The 19,352-nt window shown below is 45.8% G+C and overlaps 1 long non-coding RNA gene and 1 pseudogene across 1 annotated transcript in view; one reads left to right on the top strand and one right to left on the bottom strand.

The window, feature by feature from the left end:
• LOC145795325 (uncharacterized) overlaps positions 1-17,918 on the top strand; it is a 41,129-nt gene extending 23,211 nt beyond the window's left edge. The window contains exon 2 of the long non-coding RNA XR_014336117.1: positions 16,960-17,918. This is a non-coding gene — a long non-coding RNA (uncharacterized LOC145795325). The remainder of the gene's footprint in view (positions 1-16,959) is intronic.
• LOC114274217 (cellulose synthase-like protein B4) overlaps positions 1-19,352 on the bottom strand; it is a 106,702-nt pseudogene that overhangs the window by 56,247 nt on the left and 31,103 nt on the right.

The raw sequence follows: 19,352 nt of genomic DNA, 5'->3' as shown, positions 1-19,352 counted from the left end.
CTCCAGCCACTGCCGGTGGTGCGTGGGGATGCCTTACATGGCATTCCCTGCCTCTCAAAGGCAAGATGCAAGTGTTTGGTGCAAAACCAGACACTAAACGGTTGAGTTCGGAGATTCTGAGGCAGGGCACGCGAGCCGAGACCTCCGGGAACTCCAAACGAACATGATCATGGATGATCACCGAGTGTTCAAACGGTGACGTCCAAGTCTTGAGGACGGTTAAAAATGGGGTGTCTACAGTTGCCCCTCTTTGACAGAACTCGAAAGTCATAACAATGACGGGAGTGAATGTCAAAGCCCAAAGACGACCCATTTTTGACAAGGCCGAAGACTCAGACAAACATACAAGACCAAAAAGATACGCGCCCGAAGGCAGGGGCAAAATGCAAGACAATGCACGGAGCCGAGCATAACTTACGATCATGCAAAGGAAACTGTAACGAAGCAAACATGCGACAGTTTTAAGCTAGCATACCAAACTACACTACAATGCAGAAAGGATGTAAGAGAATTATGGAATTCTCAATACGTCTCACTCGGAGATAAAATACCTGTGCGGCTCGTCTGGTTGCACCAGCTTCAAATGAACCGTACATACAATATCGTGCCTGAAAAGAAAACAAACTTAACAGGTACAAAATGGTTAGCAACATGCATGACAATGCAAATGCGGTGTACTCGAAATGCGTGACAGCGCAAAGCAAGTGGGGAGCATAACAATGCTCGTGAAAATACAGACAGGTAAGTGAAACATGCGGTCTACACCGGCAACAAAATTGATTATGAACATGCGGTCTACGCAGGTGATGATATTTAGCAAATATGCGGTCTACGCAGTTGAAACATGCGGTCTACGCAGGTGATGAAACTGAACATGCGGTCTACGCAATCAAAACATGCGGTCTACGCAGGTATTGAAATTAAACATGCGGTCTACGCAATCAAAACATGCGGTCTACGCAATCAAAACATGCGGTCTACGTAGGTATTGGAATTAAGCATGCGGTCTACGCAATCAAAACATGCGGTCTACGCAGGTAATGGAATTAAGCATGCGGTCTACGCAATCAAAACATGCGGTCTACGCAGGTATTGGAATTAAGCATGCGGTCTACGCAATCAAAACATGCGGTCTACGCAGGTAATGAAATTAAGCATGCGGTCTACGCAATCAAAACATGCGGTCTACGCAGGTAATGAAATTAAACATGCGGTCTACGCAATCAAAACATGCGGTCTACGCAGGTATTGGAATTAAGCATGCGGTCTACGCAATCAAAACATGCGGTCTACGCAGGTAATGAAATTAAGCATGCTGTCTACGCAATCAAAACATGCGGTCTACGCAGGTAATGAAATTAAGCATGCGGTCTACGCAATCAAAACATGCGGTCTACGCAGGTAATGAAATTAAACATGCGGTCTACGCAATCAAAACATGCGGTCTACGCAGGTATTGGAATTAGGCATGCGGTCTACGCAATCAAAACATGCGGTCTACGCAGGTATTGGAATTAAGCATGCGGTCTACGCAATCAAAACATGCGGTCTACGCAGGTAATGAAATTAAGCATGCGGTCTACGCAATCAAAACATGCGGTCTACGCAGGTAATGAAATTAAACATGCGGTCTATGCAATCAAAACATGCGGTCTACGCAGGTATTGGAATTAAGCATGCGGTCTACGCAAGTAAAGGAACGTACTATTACACAGCATAATCGAAACAAATTGCGGGGCTCACAAAGCATGAAAAGGATACGGGGCGGGACATTCTTCGCACGCATCGAACGTTGCTCGCAAAAATTGTGGCCTGAGGTCAACTCAAAGGTTCACGTTTCAAAGGTGTGATTTCCCGTATTGTGAGGACGTCCAACAACGTGGCTGACCCGAACAAAGATGCGGAAGGTGCGTTAACCGCAAGGGGAGTTTCACCGGTATTAATTCTGATACTTGGCTACCCTGTCATTCTACGTTTTATTTCCCTTTTTACTAGTAGTTTAAGCACATTGCACTGCCTCAGGCAGGTTTATTTTCTTTCTCAAAATTCACACACTTTGCAAAACATGTGATGGGAATGAAACGAATCATTTTATTCAAAAGATGTTGCATTTGTGGATCTTCTGTGCATCGCATCACAGGGTATCACACCACAATGTGAACGAAATTGAACTCATTTTGGAAATTTGCCATCGTAATAATCAGGTAGTGAACCGACTTACAACTCGATAAGCAAAACAAGGACATGACACAACCAAACAAGTGTGAATACAACTCGATAAACAAATCAAGAGCCACAAGAGAGCGAAATACAACTCGATAAGCAAATGTTCAAAACTCGACAAGCAGACGGGCGTGGCTTCACAAGAGTTTATCGCCGGGGGGGTTTGGAGGTGGTGAAGTTCCCCACTTCTTAGCATAAACAGCTCAGGAATCCAGAAGGAAGTCCACCGGCATGGTGTAGGGACCACCGGCCGCAAGGAGTGGTTACCGGCCATATATCTGTTTTGTCGGCAAACTAAAATGGTCGGTCGGCATATTTTTTTGGCCGGTCGGCACTAAACGAGGGGGACCACCAGAATGTTGACATCTGTCCCCCACTCAACCTTATCTCCTACAAAAGATCCCAGCTTCGTAGTTTTTCTCATTTTCACACTGATTTGCTCCAATGGAAGAGTTTCTTGCCCAAAATCTCACAGCTTGGATTGCTAGCTTGGATGGCTCGGAAAAAGTGAATTTCTGGGGCTTTGGCATAAATGCACTGTTCACTCTGGGTCGTACCCTGTTGCATCTCCCGTTTCTTCATGCCGCGGCAAGGTTTTGGAATCCGGTGACACATGTCTTTAGCTTCGCCGGGCAAGAGATGTGTCCTACCTTCGAAGATTTCCGAGCTTTAATGGAGTCCGAGCGCGACGAGGAGCTCTTGCCCCAACTTAATTTTGGTCATGCCCAATCCTTAGGGCGCATGTGCGGACTTAGCATGCGCGATGCTCGGTCTCTGATGGGCGGCGGGATGTTAGACATTCTGAGTTTGGCCAATCAATTTTCTGATGCTGGTGATCGCAGCAACCATCACTGGCAAGGCTTCCGACGGCATGCCCTCTGTTTGTGCATGCTATCCCATTTTCTATTTGTCTCGGGCTCTGAAGGGCTAGTGTCCGGTTGATTGAGGTCGCCCAAGGCTTGAAGGAGGGCAAGAGTTGCATTGCGATGACTCTGGCCGAGACGCTAATGGGCTTAGACGCCTTTTATCGTCATGAGACGTGCAGATTGGCAGGGAGTCCACTACTACTACAGGTAATGTTTCCCACCCGATCTCGCATTTCTGTATTGCTCACATCACTCAGCCCTCGAGCTCAGTCTTTTCTCACAAAACCCCATTCTCACTCTTCTCTCCTCATACATCTCTCTATTCTTTAATCTCTCATTTTTCAATCCCTCCCCAGGTGTGGCTGATGGATAAATTGCAGGTTGTGGACTCCTGCCCAGCATATTCAGCTCGCGGCTACTTCTTCCGGCATCGTCTAGTCAATGCCTTGGATGAGGAATGGTGGTTCGCTTGGATGTGCCACTTGTCCGCAGACCGTATTGCTTGGCGGTGCCCTTGGCTGAACCTTCCGGCGATGAGTTACAATATGCCTCAGCAGACTGGGATTCAACTGGTTGGTCTCACTCATTGTGTATTCTATTTCCCATTTCGGATTCGATGCCAATTTGGCCATGATCAGACTTGCCCGCCAGAGGGGATAGAGTATCCTGCTGCATTTCCAACCCGAGGTGCGCAGCTTGCTTGGCAGGCCACTGCGTGGAGGATGAGAGAACTCCTGGCCCCCGCTCCTACTTTCAGTTGCACTTTGTCTGACGAGTGCATAGATTGGCTCAATGAAGAAGCACAGATCGGGCCCAGCTTGGCATCAGAGGTTTCGACCAGCTCTGGGAGGGGGCGCAGGAACACCTGACTTGACCATGCCCTAGATTTATTGCTTTATTAGTACTTTCAAGTTTTCTTTCATGAATGTAATAAAAAGCAACTTCAATTGTATATAAGAGCAGGAGAACTCTATTTTGAAATCAAAGAAATTGAAAGTTGTGGCACTGAAAATTTTCCACCTTGGTCCAAAAATGGTCAAAGTTATAAAAAGATTATTTGAACAAAGTCAGCTTATATTAAAACTTTTCAAAGATATTTTTGATGTGGATTAGAACTGGACACGCCTGAGATCTGTCACTCGAGATGCACAACCCCAGATTCCTGCAACTGGAAAGTTGCCCCTAGTCTGAAGAGCGCCACAGCACTGCATAGCAACGGAAAGTTGCCCCTAGTCTGAGTGGCACTGCACCGGAGATTCCAACGAATGCTGATGAACAAAGATGACTGAGATGATCAAATGGACAAAGTTGATCGGGGAAGTGTTACAGCTGAACTTCAGGATGAAGCTGCCTACGTATCCCAAACATGGGAATCAAGCCTTACGTAGTTCCGGCTTAGGTTCGCTCGAGTATTTTCACTCTCCTCTTGCGCTCTAACTTTTGCCAAGGCCGCCCTTTGCGGGTTTTCAGCCTTGCGAGCTCAGTTTTTATATTTTCTAATTTTTTGTGCTCTAACTTTTGCCTAGGTCGCCCTTTCGGGTTTTCGGCCTAGCGAGCCTCTCAAGGATAGTATTTCTTCAACTTGTCCATATTGATCGGTTGAGAGAATTCTAAGCCATCTAAGTCCATCAGAACCACAGCTCCGCCTGACCAGATAGCTTTGATGATGTAGGGACCAGTCCAATTAGGTCTGAACTTGCCCCTCGGGTCGTGGATGGGAGCTCGGTTGTCTTTGAGTACCAAATCCCCTTCTTTTAGATTTCTGGACTTAACCTTCTTGTTAAAAGCCCGAGCAATCCTGCGCTGATAACTCTGAACGTGGTACAGTGCTTTCAGTCTTCTTTCGTCAAAGAGCATAAGTTCCTCGAACCTGCTCTGCTGCCAATCTGCCTCAGCTATCTGACACTCGGCCAATACCCGTAAAGACGTAACTTCAATTTCAATAGGTAGAACAGCCTCCATTCCATAAACTAACGAATACGGAGTTGCTCCGGTAGAAGTTCTAATTGAAGTCCTGTAGCCCCACAGAGCAAACGGCAACTTATCTGGCCAATCTCGATAGGTCTCCACCATTTTCCGCAGTATATGTTTGATGTTCTTGTTGGCGGCCTCAACTGCTCCATTGGTTTGCGGCCGATACGTAGATGACTTATGAAAAGCCACGTTATACTTTTCCAACAAGTCGACCACTTCTTTCTTAAAGTGGGATCCATTATCCAAGATAATCTCATTTGGCACCCCGTAGCGACAGATAATGTTGTTTCTAATGAACTTTGCGACGCGCGACGCTTTCAACACCGCGTATGATTGGGCTTCGACCCACTTTGTGAAGTAATCTATCGCTACCAGGATATACTCATGCCCGTTCGACCCCTTCGGGGTGACAGCTCCGATCACATCGATCCCCCACACGGAAAACGGCCACGGGGAAGTCATGTTGTACAACTTGGATGGTGGGATATTCATACGGTTTGCATGGATCTGGCATTTGTGGCATCGCCGAACAAAGCCGATACAATCCTCTTCAATGGTCGACCAGTAATAGCCCTGTCTAAGGATCTTTCTAGTCAACATTACTCCATTCATGTGTGCACCGCACTCCCCTCCGTGGATGGCCTCCATTAGGCGCTTCGACTCTTCAGCTTCTACACAGAGCTTATGCATTCCCAGATGACCTCTTTTGTACAGCTTACCTCCGCAGATGATGAACTGAATAGCCATTCTTCTAATGGCCCTTTTATCCTTGGCGCTTGCCCCTAGGGGATACGTCTCCTTTTCCAAGAAGTTCCAAATATCGTAATACCAGGGGTTGCCGTCTTGGGCTTCATCTATGGCAGAAATTGACTCGTATGCTGGCGCAAACTTCTGATCAATGATGACTAGACGCATCCGGACTCCCGACGGGATGTCTATCATGGAAGATAGAGTTGCTAACGAATCTGCAAACCTGTTGTTCTCTCTTACGAGGTGGGTGAAATTTAGTTTCTCGAACCGAGGAATTAACAAATCCAAGGTTTGGTGGTAAATTATCATCCTTTCCTCCTTGACCTTCCAGTCTCCTTTTGCTTGAGACACAACAAGATTCGAGTCCCCAATGACGTCCAACCGTCTTACCCCTAGCTCTAGGGCTGCTTCCAGACCAGCAATACATGCCTCATACTCTGCCTCATTGTTCGAGACTCTGAACTGGAGCTTGAATGCTAAAGGGATACAGGAATCGTCAGGCGCTATCAGCAACACCCCTATCCCATACCCATACTGGTTTGACGCTCCGTCAAAATACATCGTCCAAGTTTCATCCTCGATATGCAGAATTGCTTCATCTGGGAATAGGTACTCACCCGCTTCATCCCCCTCAACCGGGTGGTCGGCAAGGAACTCCGCTACCGCTCTCCCTTTCACCGACTTGCGTGTTACATACTTCAAGTCAAATTCGGAAAGCAATAGCAACCAACGAGCTAGCCTACCCGTAAGTGCTGGTTTCTCGAAAAGATATTTGATGGGATCCAAACGTGAAACCAACATTACAGAGTGAGCTAACAGGTAGTGCCGCAGCTTCCTGGTAGCCCATACCACGGCCAAACAAGCCTTCTCCAGTGGTGTATAGCGGGTCTCGTAATCCAGCATCTTCTTGCTCAGATAGTAGATAGCCCTTTCCACTTTATCTTCTGACTCCTGCGCGAGCATGCAGCCCATGGTGGTCTCAGTTACCGAAAGATACAATATCAACGGTCTCCCCGGTTCTGGCGGTGACAATACAGGCGGGTTCTGTAGATACTCTTTGATCTGTTCAAAAGCTGCTTGACATCGGCCGTCCCATTGGAATTTCTTTCCTTTCTTCAGGAGGCCAAAAAGTGGTTCACAAGTCAAGGTTAATTTAGAGATAAACCGCCTTATGAATTGCACTTTACCTAGAAAGCCTCGCACCTCCTTTTCAGTCCTTGGTGGTGGCATTTCTAAGATGGCCTTGATTTTGGAAGGGTCGACCTCGATGCCCCTTTGCGTTATCAGAAACCCTAGCATCTTTCCTACTGTAACACCAAAAGTACACTTCTGGGGATTCAGCCGCAGCCGAAATTCTTTGATCCATTGAAAAAAATTTTGTAAGGCGGTGTAGTGGCCCTCTCTTTCTTTGGACTTGACAATCATGTCGTCCACATACACCTCGACCTCTTTATGGATCATATCATGCAATATTGTGGTTGCTGCCCGTTGATAGGTAGCTCCCGCGTTTTTCAGCCCAAATGGCATTACTCGATAGCAATATGTACCCCACGGGGTAGTGAATGCAGTCTTCTCCCGGTCTTCGGGCGCCATTACTATCTGATTATAGCCTGAGAAACCATCCATAAACGAAAGCAAGGCGTGTCCTGCCGTGAAATCTATCAGTTCATCAATGTGCAGCAAGGGAAAGTCGTCCTTCGGACTGGCCCTGTTCAAATCTCTGAAGTCTACACAGACCCGAATTCTGCCGTCTTTCTTCGGCACCGGAACAATGTTGGCCAACCAAGTCGGGTACTCAGACACCAACAGGAAGCCTGCATCAATCTGCTTGGTGACCTCTTCCTTGATCTTAATGGCCCAATCAAGGCGGATCCTCCAGAGCTTCTGTTTGACAGGTCGGGCCTCGGGATCAAGAGGGATCCGGTGCTGTACAATCGTAGGACCACGCGAAAACATCTTTGAAATCTTTTAACAAAGCGACTAAGCGCTCGTGTTCCTCAGAAGACAACGTGGACCCGATCTGGACCAGCTGCGGGTCCTTCTCAGTACCAACATTCACAGTAGTGATTTCATCCATTAAAGGTTTAACAAATCTTTCCTGCTCTTGATCAATTAACCGTTGCAAAACCGGAGGAATTTCTTCCTCATCATTTTCATCAAAATTTTGAAAATCTTGATATAAGCAATAAATCAAAGGCACCGAAAAGTACTCCGAAACCACATCCACGTCATTCTCATTAAATACTTCCGAGCCGTCGGATTCCTCTGTTACAACAGACTCAAAAGAAAATGAAAAAGACGACCTAGACAGGACTGTGGCATCCGGGTTATCACCCCCGGGAATACCGGACTCACACTCAGTTGAGCTGGAATCTGATTCCGACGTACAAGATTCGGTAGAATCAGATTCCGGCTCACTACCTGACCCGGTGCTGCTTGATAGAAAGCCTTCTTCATATTGCCAGATGAGAGAAGGTGCGATGGATGCATCCAAAATAGCTGATGGTAGGCCCGCAGCCACTTCATTCCCAATCACACATACCGAGGAGCTATCCCCCAAGCACCTCTGTTCGATCAGAGGATCTGAAAGCAGACACGCCAGTGCTGCCCCCATTTCATTTTCAGCGTCCTCAGACTGTACTTCCTTACTTTGCTCAGCCTCAGCCGATAGATCTGCCTGCCCTTCGGCGATGTCATCCTGAGGTAACTGTAAATCAAAGAAGATCTCAAACCCCGGTACGCGCTTCTTCTCCGCGTTGAGCCACGGCTCCGGGAAGCCACAAAACGGAAAGTCCTCCCCTTCCCGGACGAAACGTCCGTTCAGGGTCCCCCGAATGGGCTGGTGCATTAAGTCAAAGGGCTTTCCCATCTGTTTCGCCCTGGCCCTTCCGGCCATTTCCTTTCCTTTCCTTATCCAATCCTCTTTGGTGGGTAGGTAGCCCAAACCAAAGGTATGGGGGTTATGTGGCACTTCGGCCGATGTTGCGGCGCCTTTCCTACCGCTCTTGCCTAATCCCATCCCGGGGATGTGCTGGAGTTTGTTCATGAGATAAACTGCTTGGGCACTGACATACACCCCTTCGTTAGCTGCCATGATGTTCTGTACGACCCGAGCCTCGGCCAAGGTAAAACCTGATATGAACACATCTTCTATACCGTGCTCAATTTCTAGAACAGGCGTAGATACCTCTGGTGGTGGATGAATTGATGAGTTTCCAAAAACAATGGCTACTCCCTTCCCATAGGGGTATTTCACCACTTGATGTAAGGTAGAGGAGACCGCCTTTACCTGATGCAGCCATGGCCGCCCCAAAAGCAAATTGAACGTTGCAGGAACCTCCAAGACGTGGAAATCTATCTCGTGCTGTCCTGGCCCAACCTTTGTTTGAATCTTAACTGTCCCCATTACTTCCCGGCTTGTGTTGTCATATGCCCGAATCACCTGGGCCGTTGGCACAAAATCCGCGACTTTCAAACCAATCGCATAAGCTGTCCTTGCCGGGCAGACGTTGATGGCGGACCCCGTGTCGACAAGTACCACAGGTATCCATTTATCTCTGCACTCGACAGAGATGTAGAGCGGTTTGTTATGGTTCGCACCCTCGGGTGGCAGCTCTTTGTCAGAAAAACTCAATGCTGGGGAACTTCCTCCCGAAAAGACTAAGCCCACCAGCTGTTCGGGCGTGGTATCTATGGAAAGTTTGGCCTTATCCATGGCTGACAGGACAGCCTGCCTATGTACTCGAGAAGCCATAAGCAGTCCCCAGATGGAGATGTCTGCTTGTATCTTTTTCAATTGTCTCAATACGGCCTCATCTTCGAGTTGCTTCTCCTTTTGTTTCTCTGCTTCATTATCTTTCCCAGACGCCTCTGGTTGATCTAGGTGTGGAGGTTTGAAATACCGTCCGCTCCTAGTCATGTGATCGACTTTGCCGATATACCAGGTATCATCTGGTTGGTTACCTTTCCAATCCTCGTCTGTGTGGGCAAGACATAGATCGTCGTCTTCCCACCACATACCATCTGCAGCTGACAGGCATCTGTCTGGTTCTGGCACAACTGTCTCGATACTTGCAGTACCTTTTATCCCTATGCCTGCAGCATCCTTCGTTTCCGTACTTATGGCGGTTTCGACCCCCACGTGGCCTTTTGTTTTCCTGATCCTCTCAGAATCCTCAAATCTTTCTTGTTCTGACTGTGTCAATGCAGTAGGTTGCTCACTGATCCCTGTACTCAAAATGCTCCATTCCCGAGCGAAACTCTCGACACCGGCGCTCTCCGGCGATGCATTCTGCTCTTCGACACTCCCGGCCGTTGTTGACATTCCTGCCCCTGCCGGGCCTTGTTCTGACTGGAACTCCCCTATTACATCCGGCTGATCGTCTAACCACCCCGTGGCTTCTGCTGACTCTTCATAATCGTACCAGTTGATGGCTGAGTCTTGGTCATCGTGAAATTGGAACTTGACAAAATCCTCTTCCACGGCTGTCAAATCATTCGTTCCCTGTCCTGAATTGTCCCTTCGGATTACACACAGCTCTCCCCCGATTGGAAATTCGACATCTGGTCTATTTTGGCCCACTGGTGAAATGTAGTCACTCGGACTGTAAGCATTCCCAACATCATTCTCAGACTCCGCAGACTTCGGTTTGACAACCTCTTTCCTGTTCTCTATGGTCACCACCACTGGCTTGGGTTGGGTTATGGAGACGTCCATCATGCACAAATCGGTGCAATCAGGGAGGAAAACTTTAGGTTTAGGCAGGTAGGAGGGTGTGATGTAGATACTAGGATCGTAGGATGCGACCCCAGTGTAGATGAAGTTGATTCTTTTGGGTGGTGGAACTTGGTTATGTGTGGGGAGAGGATTTGTGGTAACATTGGGTTTCTCAGGGGGTAAAATCACCCCATTATCAATGAGATCTTGAATTTCATGACGTAAACGAAAGCATAGGTCGGTGTCATGACCGTGCTGCTGGTGGAACGCACAATATTTGGCTGGGTTGTGGGTGGCGGGTAGTCTGTCGGGTAAGGGCCGCGGCTCTAGGGGCTTCAGATGCCCTTTTCTGATCAAAACCCCCAAAGCTTTAGACAGGGGCATATAAAGTGGAGCGAAAGTTCTGGTGTTTCTGGGAGGGTATTTGGCCGTTTGTGAGTTGCTTCCGAACGCACCGGAGAATGGCGTGGCTGCCGTATTTCTTAGGGAAGGGTTAGTGGTGACCATACTCACTTCGGAGGTCCTGGCAGTCGTAGCGCCACTCGGGCCTGCATTAGCACTACGATTGAAATTTCTACGGGGTTGCTCCCGGTCATTATCGATCCAACCTTGTCTTAGGGCGTCTTCGATCTGCACCCCCATTTCATGCAGATCAGCAAAGGTAGGAAAGGGGACTACAATCATCTTTTGCATTAGCCTCGGCTGGAGATTGCGCATAATCATCCGAATCTGGTCCTTGTCCGTGGGTCTTAAGGTCATCATCGAAGCCTTAGCTCGCCATCTGGTTACAAATTCTGAGAAACTCTCCTTGGGTTCTTGTCTCGTTGTCTCGAGATCTCGGGTCGTGATCTCGATTTGTGTGTTATATGAGTATTGCAGGATGAAGGCCTCAGCCATCTCGTCCCAATTTCTCTTGACGTCATCCTCCAACTTGGCGTACCACGCGGACGCTACACCCGACAGGGTACGGCCGAATAAAGACAGCTTCTGTAATCTGGTGAGGCCCATTGGCCTTAGGACGTCTGAAAACAGTCGCAGGTGTACCATGGGATCCTCAGACCCGTCAAAACGATCAATTTGGGGCATCTTAAACCGATCTGGTAGCGTCACAGCTGTGTCGATGTATCCATCTCCAATGTTTGGAATGGACTTCGCACCTTGAGATTTCTTGAACAGCTTTTCAAGCTTGTGCATTTTTAACGTCATGGGGTCTACCTCAGACTCAAAGGGAGAATCCGATACATTAATGGGAGTGGGTGCCTTGGATTGTTGAGGCGGAATCGGGGGTGGAGCCGGCCCCGTTGGGATGTCTGTATCTTCTTGGACATTCTGGGCGTTTGGTGTCTCTTCGGGTATTGGATCCCTTAATGGAGGAGGGATTTGCTGCGAAGGTGATGCCCCAGTTTGCTGTTGCAATCTCCCAATTAAATCCGCTTGCTCACTCATAACTGTAGCCTTTTGCCTGGCAAATTCTGTCTGTCGGGCAGCATCTTGCTGCATCATTTTCATGCTTTCCTGAAGTTGGCGCACCATCTCCTCTAAGCTAGCCATACTGTTCTGCTCTGGTTGAATTGCTGGTATGCGTTCCCTCTCTGTGGGTGAAACGGGATCCTAATCCCTACTATACACAGGTGGGGTAGACAAAGCCCTCTGTACTGATTGTTGAACCGGTGTCCTCTGCCTAGTTGCTTTCCGTTTAGTAACCGGGGGTAGAGAATGGTACACTGGTTGTCCTTCTATCAGATCCTCAGATCGATGGAGCCAGCGACCTCTGATCCAGAGTGCTTGGGGAATGTCTACTGGGTTAGACGCAATGATACTAAACTACCTAGCAAAAAGATAAATAAAGCAATAAATAAACCAACAACTGGACAGCACAACGGCATAAAATAAACAAATAATATACAGTTGGATATTCAAAACACATAGTCGATAAGTCGAACACACTGTTCCTCGATACTGATCACTGTTCTCAAAATCTCTATTCCCAATACTGAACCCTGATACCCGCAGATAACTGATTCTCTTAAAGCTGATACTGATGCCCTCAGGCCTGATGCCCAGACTTACAAACTGGTGTGTTCATTTCCCTGCAGAAATACATTCTAACAGCACATAGCAAGTAAAGAGAGCCAAAACACCCCTATGTTGGGGTAGGGTTTCCCTGTCCTATTTTGTCAGGAGCTAGGGTTTCACTACGCACACAGCGGTTTCAAACAACTTAGCAGCGGGTAAGCAACCTGTCCTAGCTTGGAATGGTCACTATGGTTCCGAATATGCACTAGGTCGAATGGTCAAAAAGGGTGCCCTGGTAAAAACCGGGGTTTGTGTTCCCATGCTGTTAGAGCCCATAGCCGGTCAGCCTTACGGACATGCCTTGACAAGACAAGCCTCCGGCAAACCGTTCAGGAATGGCAGATGGCAAACACTGTGTTCCTAGGTGCACCAATGCACATGCAATGCAAAGAAACACATAAATGAGATCAAAACAGGATATCACAAGTTCGAGTCAAGCTCTCTAAATCTCCCCAGCAGAGTCACCAGAAACTGTAACAACGCCCGTGGGGGGGGACCTCGCTGCTACAGTTCGGACTCGATTTGTGTCACGGTTCTTAATCTGAACCAAAGAGTCCAAATCTGGCAAATCGTTTTGAGAAACAGATTTTTTTGAAAGAAGTGCCAAACATGGACTGCTTTGCCAGATACAGAGTCGCCACCTAAATGTTTTAAAATGGGAGAATTTAGGAAACCCTGACTCGGTGCCGAAGGCCACATGTCCGTCATCACCGGAGTTGTCTCGGCTCGGGAGCTTGGGTACGATCGGGGAAGGTCAGCTATGAGCACCCCCTTTCGCCCGGTCCGAAGACCGGCCTCTACTAACCGTGATATCCAATTTTGAAAACGTTATGTGTTCTTAATCCGGTTATTAGCCTAGAATTACTATGTTGTGCGCGCAGCAAACAAGTATAGACCAAATCACCCAAATTGGAACAAAACATTTCATGTTTGTTTTGAAAATGGTTTGCTACTCGCAAGTAGGCTAAAATGCAGATTTTGCCACCCTCAAGTGGGCTTTTAGAAAAGATGATTTTGCCACTATCTAGTGGGCTTAAAACTCACAGTTTTAATACATTATCCCAATTTAAGCAATTTGACCTCCACCCACAGGCATTCAAGCAATTTATTTCATGTAAACACTTAGCCGCATGGCAAGCATACTATTATGGCAACATTCACACGCATGTTGGATGCTAAAGCATAACCACTTACATTGTACTCCGTGCCAAAACAATAAACTAGTTAGCAAATGTGCGTGTCCTAGTTCATGTTATTTTGCCTAATGCAACACATACAAGATGCAATTTTAGTTAGGCTCGGTTAACCTAAATATGGCATGCGATATGCAACCAACTGATCCATGTATTCAATTTTGGAATTTGAAAATACGAATGCGGTTAGTATGATGTACCGAGCCCGGTGCATGTCAACAGATGCATGAATGCACGCATGCGTATCATAAGGTATGCTAATTTCAAAAATGCCCTAATCTACCATCATAAGCAGGTAAATAAAAGGGAAGAAAGAAATGGGGATTGGAAGACATACACACACTCACCCACACTTATTACATGTTTACCCTCACTCAGAGGGTCCGAATTAATATTACAGTCCCAAATAATAAACAAATAAAATTATTACAAAACAACAAAAAAAAAAAATACTCTAATTTAATTTAAAGGAAAGAAAAAGGGTAGCCGCAGCCTCTGCCTCGGGATGCGCGAGTGATGCATGCTCGAATCCGCCTCGTCCAGAAAACCCGTACTGTACTCCTGTCGCCTCTGTTTGTACTGCCTTGTCTTTCTGAAAATTGCCAAAATACTGGAGCAAGTTCCTTGCGTCCTGCAGAGCACCACCGGCCAGACAGAATTACCACCGGCACTTCACAATTACCATCGGCATTTTATTGGACTCATCGGCACTCCAGATAGTGCCGGTCGGCACTAAATTCTGCCGGTCGGCAGAAACTTCCTGCAGAAGACAATTTGACAGCAAACAGAGAACAGACAGTGCATGGTATGGAGTTCTTGGACACATGTAAGCATGGTCCTACTTCTTATCATATTTTGAACTCAAAGAAGCATGACCTTCGACCTCTGAGCCATCAATGTTGCATGATGACTCAAGGGATCAAATTTGCCATTTAATGTATGGATGTATGCAACAAACAACATGAAAACCGAGGCCTTATCAAGTTGGAGTCAAAGGTCCCGATGACCGGGAATCGAGGCACATTGCATCACTTGAAGTATGAATGGTCCTTGATTCCCAAACTTAGTTTCACACCCCAAACCAAGTAAATGCAATGCATGTAATGCTCAACAAGGCTCAAATGTGTCATGCCACCAAGATATAAAGCACAACAAGCATTATGTAACCAACATGACAAATGTACAATGCTAAGCATACAAAGTACAAAAATGGTGCAAACATGGACCAATTTGACCATGGGATTGATAAGCTACAAGGCTTAATAGAACAACTATGCAACAAACATGGAGCAAGCATGCATGAGGGCTTAAAATGGCAAAGGGGCAGGCCCTCACCCTTCTCAAAACAGTAGCCAAAAGTGCTCAAAATGATGGACAATCAACTCATGTTAACGGGCAAACTTATGGTCCCAAAGTTAAGGCACAAAAAGGAAACACTTCACCCTCATTAACATGACCACTCATGGCATGATTAAAGCAAAGCAAAAACAGAATTTGTGCATGCAAAATAGGACCGCAAAAACTCCTAATATGGTAGCTAAAATATCCCCCATGAAGCATATGCACTAAGGCTCATTCTTAGGCATAAGAGGACACACCCTCAAGGCATTAAAGAGGCCATGCATGCACACATACAAGCATGATTCTTGGACTAAAATGTGGTCCGTAGATGATGTTAAATCATGAGGATAATCATAAACATACATGTTAGAGGTCAACATGTTCAAAGCTTTTAAGCTAAAATACAAAGCAACCCTAACAAACATGTCAAGCATGACTAAATGGATAACCAATAAACCTTAATCATGGAAAAACATCACTAAGAACTTCATGGAACTAAACCAACTCTCACAAGAATCATGGCCTAATCATGAGATGTATTTCTAAACAAGATGGAGCAATACAAAGCAAGTATTACAAGCATACAAGGAGACCCAAATCCGACCAAAAACAGAAGTTATATATGACCTAAGATGCCTAAAAAAATACTGAAATGAAGCCAAGGAACAACAAGCACACATGCTATCCTTTTGAGCCCAAAAAGCAAGGAAACAAAACCATAAAGGGAGAGGGGTGTCCCTCCCCTATGCAAGACTTAAAACCAACTTTTTTGACACTAAAATACACTGATTTTTAGTGATGAAAAGATCAAAATGCTGAAGTGAATAAAACCTTATCAAAGAGGCACCAAAATAGACCAAACAAGGCCTATGAGGGTGAGTTTGCACTCAAACCACAAAATGACCTTAATGAAAGTTCTAGAGCAGGAAAATTTAAGCCTTTTTCATGTTATACACAAGAGCTAAAACAGTAAACAAAATAGGTAGAAAACCAATGCAAGTTTGGGGAATAAAAAAGAAGATGCTCACCCTTGAAGAACCCTTGAAGAACAAATGGTCTAGCCTCCTTCTTTGGATCAAAACCAGTCCAAAACTCAAGAAACAACTCCTCCAAGTCCCTCAATCTCGGAGTAAGGTGTAATGGTGTGTCTAATGGTGCAAAAGTAAGGTAAAACACACCTTTTGAGCTAAAAAACACACACAAAGGAGGAGAGAGGGGGAGGTATAGAGATAATATGTATCTATATTGCTAAGGGCTGGTTTTTGCTTCTGTTTTTCTAACCTAGAACCAAGAGGAAATCCCCTCTCTTATAGGGCTCCCTCTTGCAAAGCTTATACAACAAGCTTGGCTAGAGGGAAATCCCTCCATACACGTGTATGGAGGGGGGGAGAGTTGGTGCCAGCTATCACAGCTGGCACAAAATATCTCCATAAAGTGGATGAACAGTGGTCGGCTGCCCAAAAATGCTATTTCGGCAAAAAACAGTGCCGACCGGCAACATATTATGCCGACCGGCAATAAATTGTGCCGACCGGCAAACAAAAGTGCCGATGGAAGAAAAAGACCAGCCGGTGGCCTCCAGCCACTGCCGGTGGTGCGTGGGGATGCCTTACATGGCATTCCCTGCCTCTCAAAGGCAAGATGCAAGTGTTTGGTGCAAAACCAGACACTAAACGGTTGAGTTCGGAGATTCTGAGGCAGGGCACGCGAGCCGAGACCTCCGGGAACTCCAAACGAACATGATCATGGATGATCACCGAGTGTTCAAACGGTGACGTCCAAGTCTTGAGGACGGTTAAAAATGGGGTGTCTACAGGAGGGTATGATTTAAAGAGAAAGATTCATCTTGTCAAATGGGATGAGGTTACCAAATGTAAGGATCAAGGTGGGCTGGGCATCAGAGAGTCAAAGATATGAATGACTGTTTGTTAGCTAAATGGTGGTGGCGTTTTGGTTTTGATGATAGTTCTATGTGGAAAGGAGTTTTGTGTAGTAGGCATCTGTCTATGGGTGGGCGTTAGCTCCCTTGGACAAGCTTTAGTAGCTGTTACTCAGCACTATGGGGTGGGATTTTGAATCTTGGGTAGTCTAACCCTTTTTTACTGAGCCTTTTTCTGGAAAATTCACAGGTAGTTGTGGGGAATGGGTGTAAAATCCGTTTTTGGGATGACCATTGGCTGGGAAATCGTTGTATCAAGAGTGATTTTCCTAGGCTCTATAGCCTATCATCTGAGAAGGATTTATCTTTGAGCATGATGATTGAAAAGAGAAGGAACTCAGGCAGTTGGAACCTCAATTTTAGAAGGCATTTATTTGCTTCGGAGTCTGAGGAACTGCTGAGATTATTTACAACTTTGAATCAAGTGGAGTTGCTGACTTCTAATAGGGAGGATCATTTGAAGTGGTTGGCATGTTCATCAGGTAAGTTTAGCGTCTTTTCCTTTTATAACCTGTTAATGCCCAAAAATTCTATGCTGGTCCCTAAACTGTTATGGAACAATGTGGCTCCACCAAAAGTCCAATTCTTTAGTTGGTTGGCTTGGAAGGGGAGATTGAAGACGGCATGGTTTCTAAATCGCATTGGTGCGCTGAACCAGAACATTTCTGTCAACTGTGTGTTCGTGGTCAAGCTGTGGAGTCAGTCAACCATGTTCTTCTTTGGTGTCCTATTGTCTGGAAGGTGTGAGCATGCCTGATAAATTAGTGAGGGGTGCACTGGGTGATTCCTGATAATGTTAATGGGCTTGTTCAGTGGTGGAGGAGATATAAATGGAGAAAGTTTGAAAACAAAATTTGGAAGGCAATCCTGATGGCAGTTATATGGTCACTATGGAAAACTAGAAATGATGTGGTCTTTAATGGGAAAATGTTCCAGCTGAATGAACTATGTGAATTGATTAAGGTGAGAATTGCTCTATGGGTTAAATCTCAATCTAAGGAGCCTCCGTATTCAATTCAAGATATTATTATTAGTGTGCAACAGATTAGAGCTATTGGTTGCTAACAGTGTTTTAGTGTGTTGGGGATGAGGGTTTGTTTGTCGTGCAAAGTTGTCTGTCGGTGTTTTGATCTGGTTTGGGAGTTTTGCAGCTGTCTGTTTATCTAACTGTGCAGGGTTAGTTTGGCTGCTGCTGGGATAATTCTGGTTTGGGTGTATTGCATTGCAGCTGTTGGATTGTTTTGTTTTGCTTTAGAACCGATGATACTGGTATAAATTGTGTGGGATGAGCATTACAGTTTGGAGGACTGTCAAGGTCTGCTGCTAATTGCTGGTCTGCTGGTGCTGCTAAACAGATTTTTTTGGTACTGTGTGGTGCATTCTTTTAGTGGGAAGCAGATTCTTTTGGTAGAGCTCTTGTGAATTGCTCAAGGTGTGAATTGCAATATGGGTTAAAGCTCAATCAAAGGGGTGTCCATATTCAATTCAGGATTTCATTTGTAACCTGCAGCAGATCAGATTTGCATCCAAGTCCTAATGCTACTGAGTTGTGCATTGTTGTATCTGGTCTTGGAAAGGGGAGTGTTGTACTAGATGGGCTGGGGGAATTGTAGGTGTATTGATGTTTGGTCTTTGTTTCCTGTTTGTTTTGTTTTCTTCTGTGGTGTTGGTATCTTGCCAACCCTTTGGCGTGAGCTCTCAAATGATTGGGTGTTGTTCTTGGTGCCAACCTAGTTGGGATGAAGAGTAACATTATGATGCTCGATGCTCTCCGTCTTTGCTTTATTGATGTAATCCGTTTTTTGATATCAATAAAGTTGTTTCCTTTTGCTTATCCAAAAAAAAAAAAGAACCTTTTATTTTCTTATTGTTCATTTTTTGTTTATTTTGTAAAATTAGAATTTGTTCAATCTGTCAATCCCATCCATATCCACCTGCCAATCTCTAATCCGTTCAATCAATTTCAAAATGATAGATGGTCCAATAGAATTTTCTCAACCCAAATCCCATTCGATCGGATATAACATATACTTGGTAAGAAATTGACTCTTTTTTTTATTTTTTTATTTATTGGCAAATGTTAGTTGTTAGTTGTTAGATTAGCACCTATGGGAGAAGATCTCCCCACCCTTGGCAAAGCACCTAAGTGCTTGCACTCTCTTAATTCAACTCCCCTAAGGAGAATTGAACACATGAACTTCTTGGGACTTAGGACTAAGACCTAAGGAAGGCATGGTGGCCAAGTAGGTTAGGCCTAGTTGGTTGGTAAGAAA

This window comes from Camellia sinensis, chromosome 7 (assembly GCF_055761805.1).
Source record: "Camellia sinensis isolate YWXY chromosome 7, ASM5576180v1, whole genome shotgun sequence".
NCBI lineage: Eukaryota > Viridiplantae > Streptophyta > Magnoliopsida > Ericales > Theaceae > Camellia > Camellia sinensis.
Note: the sequence above shows the minus strand (reverse complement) of the source record. Positions and strands in the feature narration are given on the sequence as shown.